At 39.8% G+C, this 14214-nt stretch overlaps 1 protein-coding gene across 2 annotated transcripts in view; it reads right to left on the bottom strand.

Moving 5' to 3' along the window:
* LOC118631372 (serine/threonine-protein kinase Sgk3) overlaps nt 1-10334 on the bottom strand; it is a 127791-nt gene extending 117457 nt beyond the window's left edge. Inside the window, exons 1-2 of one of the 2 annotated variants that reach the window (XM_036263666.1) lie at nt 10249-10298; nt 9685-9776 (exon numbers count right to left, since the gene is read on the bottom strand). The gene's annotated coding sequence lies outside the window, so the exon portion shown is untranslated. Of the gene's footprint in view, nt 1-9684; nt 9777-10248 lie in introns of both variants that reach the window. The other variant, XM_036263665.1, reaches the window with a different exon arrangement.
* Between the last annotated feature and the right edge of the window lie 3880 nt (nt 10335-14214).

The raw sequence follows: 14214 nt of genomic DNA, 5'->3' as shown, positions 1-14214 counted from the left end.
CACGTCGTTGTTTCTCTCTCTCTCTCTCCCTCCCACTCTATCTGTACAAAAAATGGAAAAATATCCTCGGGTGAGGATTAAAAAAAAAAAATTATAAAAAAAATAAAATAAAAAAATAATAAAAAGCAACTGAATTTCTATACAGTAAAAATGAACAAACAAAATGAATTGAGAAAACGATTACATTTATAATAGCATCAAAAAGAATAAAATCTTAGGAACAAATTTTAACAAAAGAGGTGTAAGACTTGTACATTGAAAACTATAAAACTTTGTTGAAAGAAATTATAGAAGACAATAAATGCCCTTCTCAGGGTAAAACACAAGTCAAAAGTGACAAAAGTCCTGATGAAAGAGACATTTGGCTTAGCCTACACCAAAAAAGAAGAATTATGTAACTACTAAAAGTAAACCAACCTTTATTTTCTAAAAGCACCAAACTAATATATTAAGTAGGCAAATTATAACAATGGTGATAAAGATACAAGATAACATGGGGGAAAATCAACTAACTTTGCACTGATTATGTTAGTATTGTCTCACAGTTTTATTAGGAAACAACTGAGTATCCAGTTGGCAGAATACTTCACATAATTTCAGTTAAATGGTTCTTCAAATAAGCCAAGAATAACGTCAGGCTTGGCCTTATCTGCCGTATCAGAATTAGTCACAACACTTGAGCCAGGGCAAGGTGCCTGAAAAATACTACTAGTCCTTTGAGACAAGACTATACATGCATTCTTTTTATATTTTTAGATACTTTTAAAAAATTTTATTTTTCAATTACAGTTTATATTCAGTATTATTTTGTATTAGTTTCAGGTGTACAGCATAGTGGTTAGACAACCATATACTTTACAATGTGTTTCCCCCAATATTTCCAGCACCCTCCTGGCACCATACATAGTTATTACATTATTATTATTTTTTAAAATACGTTTTTATTGATTTTTTTTTTTTTTTTTTTTGAGAGAGAGAGAGGAGAAGGGAGAGAGAGATAGAAACATCGGTGTGAGAGAGAAACATTTTCCACCTAGGCCACCAACCACCCCCACACATGCATTCTTTCAAAAAAAGATTTGAAACAACTTTAAAGACATAAAAGGAAAACAGAAATACACAGACCTATTTTTTTAATTAAGGGACCTGCAGACATAATTTTTAAAACTATTTTTAGTCCAGCTGGTGTGGCTCAGTGGTTGAGCATCGACTCATGCACCACAAGGTCACCAGTTCGATTCCCAGTCAGGGCACATGCCCAGATTGTGGGCCTGATCCCTAGGGGGGGCATGCAGGAAGTGGCCAATCGATGTTCTCTCTCATCAATGTTTCTCTCTCTCTCTCCCTCTCACTTCCTCTCTCTCTAAAATCAATAAAGGAAAAAAAATAAACTACTTTTACAATGGGTTACATATTCACATGGTTCAAAAACCAAGAATTTTAAAAGAGATACAGTGAAAAGTCTGCTTCCCACCCCTGTCTCTCACCACCCAGTTCTCACCACCCAATCCCAAAAGATAAACACTTAATTTCTTACATGTCTTTCTAGATCTTTTTATGCTTAGACAAACAAAGCAAAAATATATTCTTATTTTTTCCCATTTTTCTACACAGAGGTAGCAATTTATACATATTCTACATCTCCAAAGCAAATTTCTAATCCCAAAATGTCCACTGAAAGCAACAAATAAATTCAGTGCTACTGGAACTTTTGTTCACACTTGAGTAGATTTTTAAAAGAAACAGAAATAGTCTGGCCAGTGTGGCTCAGTGGTTGAGCATCAACCCACACACCAAGAGGTCTCCAGTTTGATTCCCAGTCAGGGCACATGCCCAGGTTGTGGGCCTAATCCCCAGTGGGGGGCATGCAGGAGGCAGCCAATTGATGTTCTCTCTCTCATCAATGTTTCTTTCTCTCCCTCTCCATTCCTCGCTTTCCAAAATCAATAAAGGAAAAAACATTTTTTTAAAAGAAACAAACAAACGATGTGACTGAAATCAGAAATAAAGGAAATCTATAGGGGACACAAAACTCAAGAGGAGTCTTATAAATCTCTTAAAAAGTCTTTTCTGCTAAAATATTGATGTGTCTTATCTTTCATTAATAAAAAAAAAATCATTCCCTTACAGACAAAAAAAATTAAACCAAATATTTATGAGAAAAATGAGTGAGGGTAAAAAAGAGAACAATTAGAAAAAAGAGAAAGGTACTTGTGTTGGAATGGACTAAAAAATGTGAACTATGCACAACTATGTACACTTAGAACTACAAAACTAAGAACCATTTTTTAAAATGGTTCTTAACTTCTAAATATTTATTCATAATGGCCAGTTCAAAAGCAGATAATAAGGACTTTCATATTTAAGCCATCATGAACTTTAGCACCCTGTTGTTTGGAGGCTGAGTAAAAATGTCTTTTCAAAACCTTTTTCATTAATGTTTATGAAAAAAAACAGGCCTTTGGTCTCAGTGCAGTTTAAATAGCTACTGTCTTGACGCAGAGCTCCTCGTATCTGGCCTAAGCCTGTTTACAGATGAGGTGAAGTTGAAAGAAGTCGGCTACCTGGGCCTGATCCCACACCTCCACCTCTCATGAGAGTCCACAAGGCGATGGAACATTCGTGCAAACGTTGCTTCTTCGTTAACTCCCAAGAATGGATGGCTGATCTATGCTTTTCACCAATGCATCTCTCTACTGATGAAAATCTAGGAACAAAGGGTTTGGAATCCTGACACACCACTTCTCAAAGACTGCTAATCCTTGGTTTAAGATAGCCTTCTTCTTCTACTTCAAAACAAAGATGCTGTTTTTAAACCAAATGTCTAGAACTTTGGATGTATTCTCTGAAGGGAACAGTGGTCTTAACTAAGGAGTTAGCTTTAAGACCAAAGCACTCTCTAGTTAATCCATAATATGGCTAAATCTTCAAAAGGGAAAAAAACATAGCACAAAACAGTGTTACTGCAATGACACAAACAGAAAAATTATAAATAGTTTTAAATTTTATTGTACATGCCAGTACTTAAAAAAAAAAGCTTATTTAGAGAAGAGGAGGTGGGTGGAGACTTCTCTGGAAATTGTGAAAGGAATTACTGGGTATTCTCAAGGGCTTTGAAGGTTGAAACCACAGTTCTTTATAATGTCTACCTTTCCTCCCAAACTGAAAGCTTTCCTTCTCCTTATTAAAGGCTTGTTCTTAACTATACCACCATGATTAGTATCTTTTTTTGCTCAAGATCAAAATAAAGGAGTGGGACAGAGAAAGGACAGAAAACTTTCTTAAAGCAAAAGCTGGCCCTGGCTAGTGTGACTCAGTTGGTTGGAGCATTGTCCTGTGCACTAAAGGGTCATGCGTTCGATTCCCAGTCAGGGCACAAACCCAGGTTTCGGGTTTGATCTCCAGTGGGGGCCTGTATGGGAGGCAACCAATCAATGTTTCTCTCTGACATTGATGTTTCTCTCTCTCCCTCTCCCTTCCTCTCTTTCTCTCTCTAAAGATGCTAGAATAAGAGGAAAAAAGAACAAGGTTAAAAAAGGGCACTAGCCCTGACCCGTTTGGCTCAGCGGTTAGAGCATCAGCCTGCGGTCCAGAGAGACCGGGGTTTGGTTCCCACTAAGGGCACGTACCTCGGTTGCAGTTTGTCCCGGCCCTGGTTGGGTCATGTGGGTGGCAGCCACTCGATGTGTCCCTTTCACGTCAATGTTTCTCTCTCTCTTTCTCCTTCCCACTCTATCTGAACAAAAAATGAAAAAATGTCCTAGGGCGAGGATTAAAAAAAAAGAAGGGCACTAAACTCTTAGAAAGGTGTGGGAAAAGGCTGCAAAAGGATATAGGAGCGAAGTATGGGTAACAGCTTGTGCACATTCGAAGTGGGAGAAGAAAAAGGGGGTGGGGAGATGTTAACCCAGACAGATGCTGTATGGAAAAACTGGTGGTATTATAATTAGGGAGTTGTATACATGAACTTATACGAAGTCAAGTGTTACTGAGAGCCTATAATATAACAGAGTCACAAGAAACTTCAAGGTCATCATTTCTACCACTGATGGGAGCTTTGTTAGATCAATTATTTCAAAAAACATACTAATTAGAAAACTATTTCAAAACATGCAAAGATCAGCTGTTCTAATTTTTAACTAAATTCAACACTTTTTCCTTGAATCAAGTCTTTTATTTCTGCTTCTCCTTTAGTGATCACAATCAATTATGTGGGAATATTCTGTTATTTCTCTTCTTTTAAATATCTTATATCTTAGATGTGCTTAAAATACAAATATTTACCTCCATTAGAAAATATGGTTTCTGCTGATTTGGATGGATCTGTCAGTTCATCCACACACCCTCACCTCATCCCCTTTCTAAGCAATAGTATAAATTTCCAAGTGTTATCCAGGCTTGGGGCATGGCAAGTAGCCAGGAAACAGAGCAAAATAACTGGTTTTAAGTGCATGGAATCAGTGACGTTTGCTGGCTACATAAACATGATTCTCCAACCAACAAAGCAAGCCTTCATAAGAAATTGTTTACAATGGCACTGAAAATATGGATACGCACACACACATAAGAGTTTAGAAAGATATACTCTTTAGATTTTAATGCTAATAGTGACTATTGACTGGTAAGTTTACTGGTGACTTTTATTTTCTCTTTTTCTTTAAAATGTATTACTTTGGTGATTTAAACATATTTTAAAAGATACAAGAGTGTACATATAAATAATAGAAATAGAAAAAGAATAATTAACTACAAAGAGGAATATTATACAGTTGTCAAAACTAATGGTGTAGACTTATAGATGTCCATGATAAAGTGTTAAATAAGAAACAAAAGAACAAATTGTGTAGAATAATTCTCATTAAAAAAAAACAACCCTCTGTGTATATTTACAGATACACAGGTTTATATAAGCATGGGGAAACGTCTAGAAGGATATAAAAACTTAGCAGTGGTCATCTTTCATGGGTAAGACTGGATTGGAGAGGACTTAGTTTTCCTTTTCACTTCCCATGCTTCCCAACTGCTTGAATTTGAGAACATACATATATTTGTAATTAAAAATAATGTTTAGAAAATATAAGAAATAAAACTAAAACAATGGGGGTAAAAGGTGACATACATACAGTGTTTTTGTGGGAAACTGAGTATATATATATATGTGTGTGTGTGTATATACACACACACACACACACATTAGGTTATACAATCCATCTACAGATCTATATATGTTTGTCTGCATGTGTGGATGCTGAGTTAAAATCAAATCATTTTAAGTTAACTTTAAGCTTTTTTTTTTTGTATATGCTCCTAGTGGGAACCAAACCCAGGACTCTCTGGTCCGCAGGCTGACGCTCCAACCTCTAAGCCAAACCGGCCAGGGCTAAGCTATTTTTATTTTAAAAACAGGGAGGTAAATAACTAGAGAAATAAAGTTTCTTCTCATTTTCTAACTCAAGCAAGCAATTAGTCAAGTCCTAGTGAAGCCCCACTGTAGTTGGGGATGGTTCATCCACAGACTGGCTAGTCCATCAGTGAGTACAATTTTGTGTGTGAATATATATATACACGAAGTCCATTTTACCTATGGGAAAAAAATGTTTGGTATTGACTGGAATAGCAAATATATCAGGAACCTGAGCGACAGCAGTTAACCTCAACATATTCATTACTACATGCTATGTAAATACAATGTTGGTTATTTAAAATCACAAAACAGCCCTGGCCGGTTTGGCTCAGCGGTTAGAGCGTCAGCCTGCGGTCCTGAGAGACCCTGGTTCGGTTCCCGCTAAGGGCGCGTACCTCGGTTGCAGTTTGTCCCCGGCCCTGGTCGGTCGTGCGGGTGGCAGCCACTCGATGTGTCCCTTTCACATCAAACAGTGAAAAGAATGACATTATTTCAACATTACAGGCAGACTCAAAGAGAGTATGGCTGCCCTGGCCAGTTTGGTTCAGTGGGTAGAGTGTCGGTCCTGGCTCCAAAGGGTCTTCAGTTTGATTCCCTGTCAAGAACAAGTACCTGGGTTGCAGGTTGAATTCCTGAGTGTGGGAGGCAACCAATCAATGTGACTCTCTCATATCAATGTTTCTCTCTCCATCCCTCCCTCCTCTCTAAAAAAAAAAAAATTAAAAAATCAATGGGAAAAAATATATATCCTCTGATGAGATTTAACAACAACAACAACAACAAAGAGTAAGCCTTTAAAAAGATACAAAATCCAGGCCTTTTACTCAACCAGAAGCCTGTTAAATCTCTCAGTTTAAAGTCTGGAAACCAACTCCCTACATTTTAATTATCTGCAAATAAACACATTTTGTGGCCTGAAGAAACAGCTACTTATAATGACACTTCTGCACTTGGTGGTAGAAAGGAACTCTGTCTGACAATATCATATGTTGATCGATGTTTCTAATCCTTCCCAGACTTTTTTTGACCCCCATATAGGTCTTCCCTCTATTTCTGATCCTGTAATGAGAGACAAAGCAGCAATCTGCATGAACCCTCCACTGTGAGATCTCATTAACAACTTTTACTTCCCCTTCCATCTTACATAATCAATTTCTCACCCTACAACAATTCCCCTAATATAATCACCCTTCTTTCACCCACCTATCACTCCCACCCAAGGCACACAGATTTGGGTTTTGAATAATAAAAGAAATAGTGGCTACAAGGAGGTAAACTAAGGCAGGTTTTTAGGACCTGTGGGAAATAGGAAAGGCTGGGAGAAGTTGGACAGGGGAAAGGAGATGGTACACTGTTCCCTTTGAAAATTCCCTGGCTCAGCTTCAGACAGGCAATAAAATTTTACTGTTCTGAATTGGCTTTCAACAGCTGACCATGTTGTCATCCTCCGCAATGACAATTAACTCAAAGTTAGTATTAAGTTTAAATTACTTCCCATGAACAACAAGATGTACAATCAGCACCTCTTAGATTTACCACTTTTCTCCATGAAATAGAAGAAGAAAAGAAAAGGTAAAATGAGAACAAAGATGTCACCATAATAAGAAATGGAATAAAGGAAAACAGACATTCAGTCCCTTAAAATAATTCGAGAGCTGTTTCTATCAGGAACAACATGTTACATAATTTGAGTTTCATGAATCAGCAGTTTAGTCAGTAATTTACATGAATTTAAAAAAGAGAAAACATGAGGATTGGAAAAGGTAAAGTGGTTTCTGAAACAAGGCAGGTTTCAAAAGTATTTTCTTCCACCCCCACATAGAAGAATGATGACAGGCAGATGACTCAGTGTGGCTTCATTAAGGGTTTCTTTCCAACTAATAACCCCTCATGGGAAAGGCCATCCCATCTCCCATTTTTCCCTTCTCAATTTCTCCCACCAGGTAATGGCCATATTTTACTCTCTAATTGAAGGTTTTCCATCTGGAGGTCACATACTTTAGAATACATAAAGTTATGCTTAAAGGATATAAATAGTTGAGGAGTTGTTTTGTGTGTGTGTGTGTGTGTGTGTGTGTGTGTGTTTTTTTTTTTTAAGACAGAGCTATACTAAAGTAATTGCAACACTTTGAAAAACACATTAGTAATGTCAGATGCTTCAAAAAATTACAGTACCTAGGATTATTGTGTTTGAACTTGATCATATTCTAAGTAGCTTAATTGAGTTCACTGACATGGAAAACCTATCGTGATTTGTTATCCTTAAAAATGACCTTAACTGAGCACGGACAGACAAGAAAGATGTCAACACAAACACTAAAACCATATGTGCAATCTAAACTCTCTCCAAATCAGAGGGTAAAAGAATGTTTGAGAGAGAGAGAAATTCTGTTTCTCTATAAAAACAGAACTAAAAAAAATGGCTACCATCCTCACAAGGTCGCCTTGAAGAGCAAATAACTATGTCTGGAAGCACTGAAAGTATTAGTTGTCATTTGTAAACCTATTTATTTTTTTCAAAAACCAGAGATGATAAATCCTTAGAAATGAGTCCAAAGGGCATTCTCATCTCTTTTGGAGAAAACATGTATCAGATAGATACTGTTTGAAATAATAGAGAGACTTTGGATTAGGCCTGGAAATCTTTTAGGCACAAATCAATTATGTTATTTGAGAGGCACATGTTTTGAAAGAGCAAGAAATAAGAAGTCATTTGGAGTCATTCATTCCATAAATGTTTATTACAGGTTGATATGTGCCAGGCACTGTCCACATACTTGTTCTCTATTCAAGCTTTGCCTCTTACCAGCTGTGCAATCCAGCCTAAAGCTTTTTAACAATGCTATGCCTCAGTTTCCTCTCTATAAAAACAGAACTAAAAAAATGGCTGCCATCCTCACAAGGTCTCCCTGAAGAGCAAATAAGTATGTCTGGAAGCACTGAAAGTATTAGTTGTCATTTGGCTGAAGTGAATTCATGAAATCCTCTAATGCCTGTTGTGCCATAAATTGTATCAGAGGAAACTGAGCCTTCTTGCTTCCAGGAGACACTTCATAATCCTATTAAATAAGCCTCAGAGTCTCATTTAATTATCTCCCTATAAATTTAAATATATGAAAGAGAGACAGAAAGCTACTATGATATGTAAATCTTAACATTAGACTCATAATCACCATAATGACAAGAACCCATGTCTATTTTATTCACTAATCTGACCATCAGGCCAAAGCATGCCTTTAAAGAGGGCACTTTATTCTGGAAAAATATTTTCTCTCTCTATATCTGCAAATCACAAAATGGACATCTACAAGGTTCTATTTTATAGGGCATTTCACGTTCAATCTGACCCTTAAATCATATCCATTCTCAAACAGATTAGGAAAAAAGCTCCTTTTAAAACAAAATTAGGCTCCAAGTAGTGGCAGTTGAAGAAAGGGGAAGTTCTGGTCTCTCCAGAGTTAGCTAACACCGGCACCATGAAGGATAAGAAAGCCTGTCCTGTAGAAGATACTAGGAGTCTGTCTGGCTGAGATCCAAAAGTAAGAGGTCCAGAGAATGGGTAGTTCCAGACCCCCTTCCCCCAGGGAGTGGAGGGGTGGTGGTTTGTCTTACAGGAGCGGTAGCCAAGGGGTCCAGAAGGCACACGCAGTCCTAAAAAAAAAAAGGCCTGAAACTTCCTCTCAAGTTTCTACCTCTTGCAATGACATTGTGGGGAACTGAAGCACGCACAGCCTCTCCATAGAACCGTTAAATTTAATATTTCGAATTAACAATCTGAGTTCATATTTATAACACACTTAGAAAGAGCCCAGCACATAGTAAGAGCTATCAAAGGTTTTGTTAAACAAATAAGGCACTTTTCAGATTGGCTGGGTGCCTCTTCAACCTAGTGGCAAAGCAGAAAATCAAAATACACAACAGTTTTATATATTTTTTACTTTGATAAAGATTTAGAAACTGTGCCCTGGCCGGTTTGGTTCAGCGGTTGGAGCATCGACCAGAGGGTCCCAGGTTCGGTTCCCGCTAGGGACACGTACTAAAAAAAAAAAAGATTCAGAAACTGTATTTCTCTGTACTCCTTCCTGCACCTCAAGTATACCTATACTGCCTCTTGTGCGGGACTGAAATTCTACTCCTGGTTTTGAAATCACTGTGCAACATTCAGTAGTGAAAGATATTAATTCAGTCTGAGACGAATTCTTTCCCTTTTCTCTTTGCAAGTAACCAGGGCGAAAAGTGACCAAATCTAAAAATTCAAAGCACTTCTACATGGTACATACCGATGCGAAGACTGTGGGAATCAACAGAGTCAAATTCACTTGAAAAGAGACGGAGAGGGTTCAAATCAGAGAAGTGGAAGGGCAGCCAGGTCCTGAAGTGTCAAACCACAGGTCCGCTGACAACAGGTTAGAGATTCCCGTGCCCTCCCCTCCCCAGGCCTCCTCCTTCCGGTCCTCGCAGGTGACCCGCATCCTCTTGTCAAGTGGGGTCTCCCCCTCCGCCGGTGCCCGCCCCTCGGCGCCCCGAAGCTGCTCCGGGTGAATTGCCAGTATCCGTCCACCGACAGCCCCGGGAGCGGAGGAATCACAGAGCACAATCTGAGTTCATTCACCTCGAGCAAACAAAGCGCACAAACTCTCAGAGTTGGGGCCTGGGCTGGAGCACTTTTCGCTTCGCACCAACTCCGGGGATTCCGGGCAGAAGGTGGGCGAGGGGTGCTGCCAGGGGACCCGGGAAAGGCACGTCTGCTCCGAGGAGAGGCAACAGTCGAGGCCTGGGCACCCCTCGCCCCGCCCCGGGACTCCGACTGCGCCGGACGCGCGAGGACCCCGCTGCCGGCTTACCTGCCTGGGGTCCGGGCGGGCGGCCCCGCACCTACCCGGCACCGCGGTGCTGCCTCCCGGGGGGGCGGGTGCGGAGCCAAGCGCACTCGCGCTTCCTCCTTCCCGGCAGGGCCGCCGGGCGCCGCGTTTCCTCCCTGACGCGTCACGGCGGCCGCGGCTCCTCCCGCAGAGCGCGCGGGGCGGCTGGGGAGAGCCGAGTGGGCGGCCGGCAGCGCGCCGGGAAGGCGCCCGCTCCGAGCCCAGGGCGCCGGCGGGAGCGCAGGGTGGGTGGCCCCTGCTCCGGCCCGCCGCGCCCCCTCCGCGGAGCCCAGCTCTGCTCCTCTTTCCCGAGGACACCCGCGAAAGCCGGGGTCCCCGCCTCGACGTGTGCGTCCAGTTCAGGGGACACTGGTGGATCTCGTCTAGGGGCTCTGACTCTTAGGTGGTTCCCCCTGCCCAGCTATCGTGACCGCTGTCCTAAGGCTCAAGAACCGCGTGGGCAGCCGGGCCAGGGAAGGTGACCCCGGTGTGTGCGGGGAGCGGGACCGCTGGCCCCCCAAGAACGCCTTGCTGGCCTGTGGCTTGGTGTACACTAGGAACTCAGAGAAGTTAAATAACTATCCAAATGTAGCAACGACTGTGCTTCATTGACATTATTTGAAGTTTTCTATTTTATCATCAACACAGTTTTGACCTTCGTGTGTATACAGAGTGGTCACAAATTGGCAGATCCTTTGTACAGAAAAATTTCCTTTATACACGTCTCACGTCTTTTTTTTTTTAAATCTACTAACAGTACTTTTTTTTTTTCATTCCCATTAATATGCAAGTAGGCGAAAGCACACATTACAACTATTTATTCAACTCTTTAAATACAGAAGTTGTCCCCTGGCCTGTGGGTGTGGCTCAGCGTTTAGAGCGCTGGTCCCCGGACCAATGAGTCCCAGGTCGGTTCCAGTCAAGGGCAGGTGCCTCGGTTGCTATTCGCCCCTGGGCTGCTTGGGGTCCTGCGGGAGGCAACCACTCCATGTGTCCCTTTCACGTCCATGTTTCTCTCCCCCTTTATCTGAACAAAAGTGGAAAAATGTTCTTAGGTGAGGATAATAAATAAATAAATAAATAAATAAATAAATAAATAAATACAGAAGTTGCATATTAGACCCACTTATTTGTCTCCTGTTTTTTCTTTTTTCCAGGTATGATAAAGAGAGGTACAGAAGGTAAATGAAGAACTAAGAATAACATGATTCAATGGATGTGGAGTAAAGTGGTTAGGATTGTGAAGTAGAGGGGACTCAAGTTTTATCAGAAATCACTTGAAGGTAGACTCAACTACCTTCATGCTTAAGATTTTGAGGCCATAATCTGTACTTCAGAGTATATAATTCTAGAGAATTTGCCACAAATCTCTGAACAAGTAAATTTCCAAAGGTAATTCGAGGAATTGTAATTTATTATGGCTTTCCTAAATTCAGGGTACACTTCCTTATATTTTAAAATGATATATAACCCCGCCCTGGCCAAGGTGGCTCAGTTGGAGCGTGGTCCTGACCCGTGCACCAAAGGTTGTGGAAAATAGGTTGCAGGTTCAATCCTGGGGGAGGCAACCAAACATGTTTCTCTCTCTCTCTCCTCCCCCCCTCCCCCAATTCCTCTCTCTCTAAAATAGATAAACATATCCTCAGGTGAGGATCTTAAAAAATAAGAAATAGCCCTGGCCGGTTTGGTTCAGCGGTTGGAGCGACAGTCCTTTGACCAGAGTCCCAGGTTCCGTTCCCGTTAGAGGCGGGTACCTCAGTTGCAGTTTGTCCCTGCCCAGGTTGGGGTCGTGTGGGTGGCGACCACTGGATGTGAGATCCATCTCTCTCTCTCTGTCTCTCTGTCTCTCTCTCTCTCTCCCTTCCTCTCTCCCTCCCTGGCTCTATTTGAAGATAAATGCAAAAAGAAATAAAAATTTTGCCCCACAGGTAAAGGTTAGAATATTCATTTTTTAATGTCAGTTACCACTGTATAGCCTTCTTTAAAAAAAAAAAAAAGGAAGTGAATCTAATACTTTTATACTTTAAAATATCATAAGCCTACAAAACTTTCTAAACAATGATAAACAATGATGTTCAGTGGCATACAGAAATGAATATAAAGTACAGTAGATACAAATCAACCCATTGCCATTGGTCCTTTCTACATTTTCATTGTGAGCCATACACAAAGCAATCCACACAGTGCACAGAGATGCTAGAGAAGTTCCTTCCTTGTAACAAAATCAAATGATCAGTGTATCTCTTAATTAAAGACATATTCACAGTGCTGAAAAATTTCTCAGCTAAAAGGAAGTTTTTGTGTCAATAAGCTCCAAATGAAATGGCATCATTTTTGTTTTAGAGACAGATACCTGGTTATCACCACATTTAAATTTTTTCTTTCTTCTTGAGAAACAAACATCTGGGAACCATTACATTTCTAAGATAAATTTGTCCTCCTACTGTGAAGAACACACACACACACACACACACTCGCGCGTGCGCACACACACATACACATACACACCATTGCCGCCACCACCTCCCACAAATATTTTAAGACAAAAGGTGGATGAACCACATTCAACTGACACAAGGTTGGATATTTTGCCTTTATAATCTGAGATCTGAAATTTAATAGCTTGATTTCTCAGAACACTAGAGGATGTAAACCTATTTAAAAGGATTTTTCACTTACAATTCATTTAAAGGGCACACTTTAAGACTGATCACTTTGATTAATCATACCTATAAATATAGATATATTTTCCATTATGTTTCCAGTTTCAAGTTTATACTGTAAAAGTTGCTAAATTTTCAACTAAATGTCTAGTTGATGTTTATGCCTTAATAAGGTTTTGTGTAAATAAAATTTTAAAATAAAGTTTTTTGCTAGACTATGGGATCCAATATTTGGTTTGGAAATATGATTCTGTTCATGCAGATGGGGCAAACATTTTGTTCATCTGTTTTATCTATAACAGAGAGATTATGACCACAAGTTTTGGAATTGGATAGGCTCAGGTTTAAGTTCTGGCTCTACCACTTTCTTCTTTGGGCTGATTATGTCACCTCCCTGAGCATTCATTTTATCAGTAATAAGAGGATGATAATAGCACTTTTATCTCCTCAGTAAAACAGGGGTAATAATAGTCCTTGTCTCATGAAATTGCTATGAGGATCAAATGAACTTAGCAGAATACATAAAACATAACATCAATTGACTGCTAATTGTCATCATCATCATTATCTCTAACACAGATATACAAATGCCAACATTTTATATTTCACTTGTACTAATATAAAGAATGGTCAGCCCTTGCCAGTTTGGCTCAGCAGTAGAGCATTTGTCCATGAACCAAAGTGTCTCAGGTACAATTCCCAGTCAAGGGCACTTACCTGGGTTGCAAGTTTGATCCCCCACCCCAGTTGGGGTCATGCAGGAGGCAACCAAAGGATGTGTCTCTCTTACATTGACGTTTCTCTCTCCCTCCCTCCCTTCCACTCTAAAAATCAATGGAAAAAATACCTCAGGTGAGGATTAACAACAACAACAAATAATAATAATAATAATAATAATAATAATAAAGAATGGTCAAATTTTAGAGTTTTGTTTTTTTCTGTAGATGTTCTAAAAGTAACCAAAGTCATAAAAGAAATACTATGATACAGTTATGTTTAGAATATTAGAAACTTGGACTGGCATACTGTAAACTGTTTACCCAAACATTAAAAACAAACAAACAGTCAAAAACCCTCTAACTAACCAGGTAATACAGTATTTTTTTCTAAAGAGAATATGCTGCAATGAGATGAATGCTTGGTTTTTTCATCCTCTTTTCAAAATGGAAAATCTTTTCTCTAAAATGGTGCCCAGTAGGAACCATCAAGACTTTTTACATCAAAATAAAGTCCTCTGTTATTTGTAGTTCTTTATTATACCTTTGGAAGAGTTGAAGGGCATTAC

This window comes from Molossus molossus, unplaced genomic scaffold, assembly GCF_014108415.1.
Source record: "Molossus molossus isolate mMolMol1 unplaced genomic scaffold, mMolMol1.p scaffold_m16_p_16, whole genome shotgun sequence".
Taxonomy (NCBI): Eukaryota; Metazoa; Chordata; class Mammalia; order Chiroptera; family Molossidae; genus Molossus; species Molossus molossus.
The sequence above is the reverse complement of the archived record's forward strand: the minus strand, read 5'-3'. Positions and strand labels throughout refer to the sequence as shown.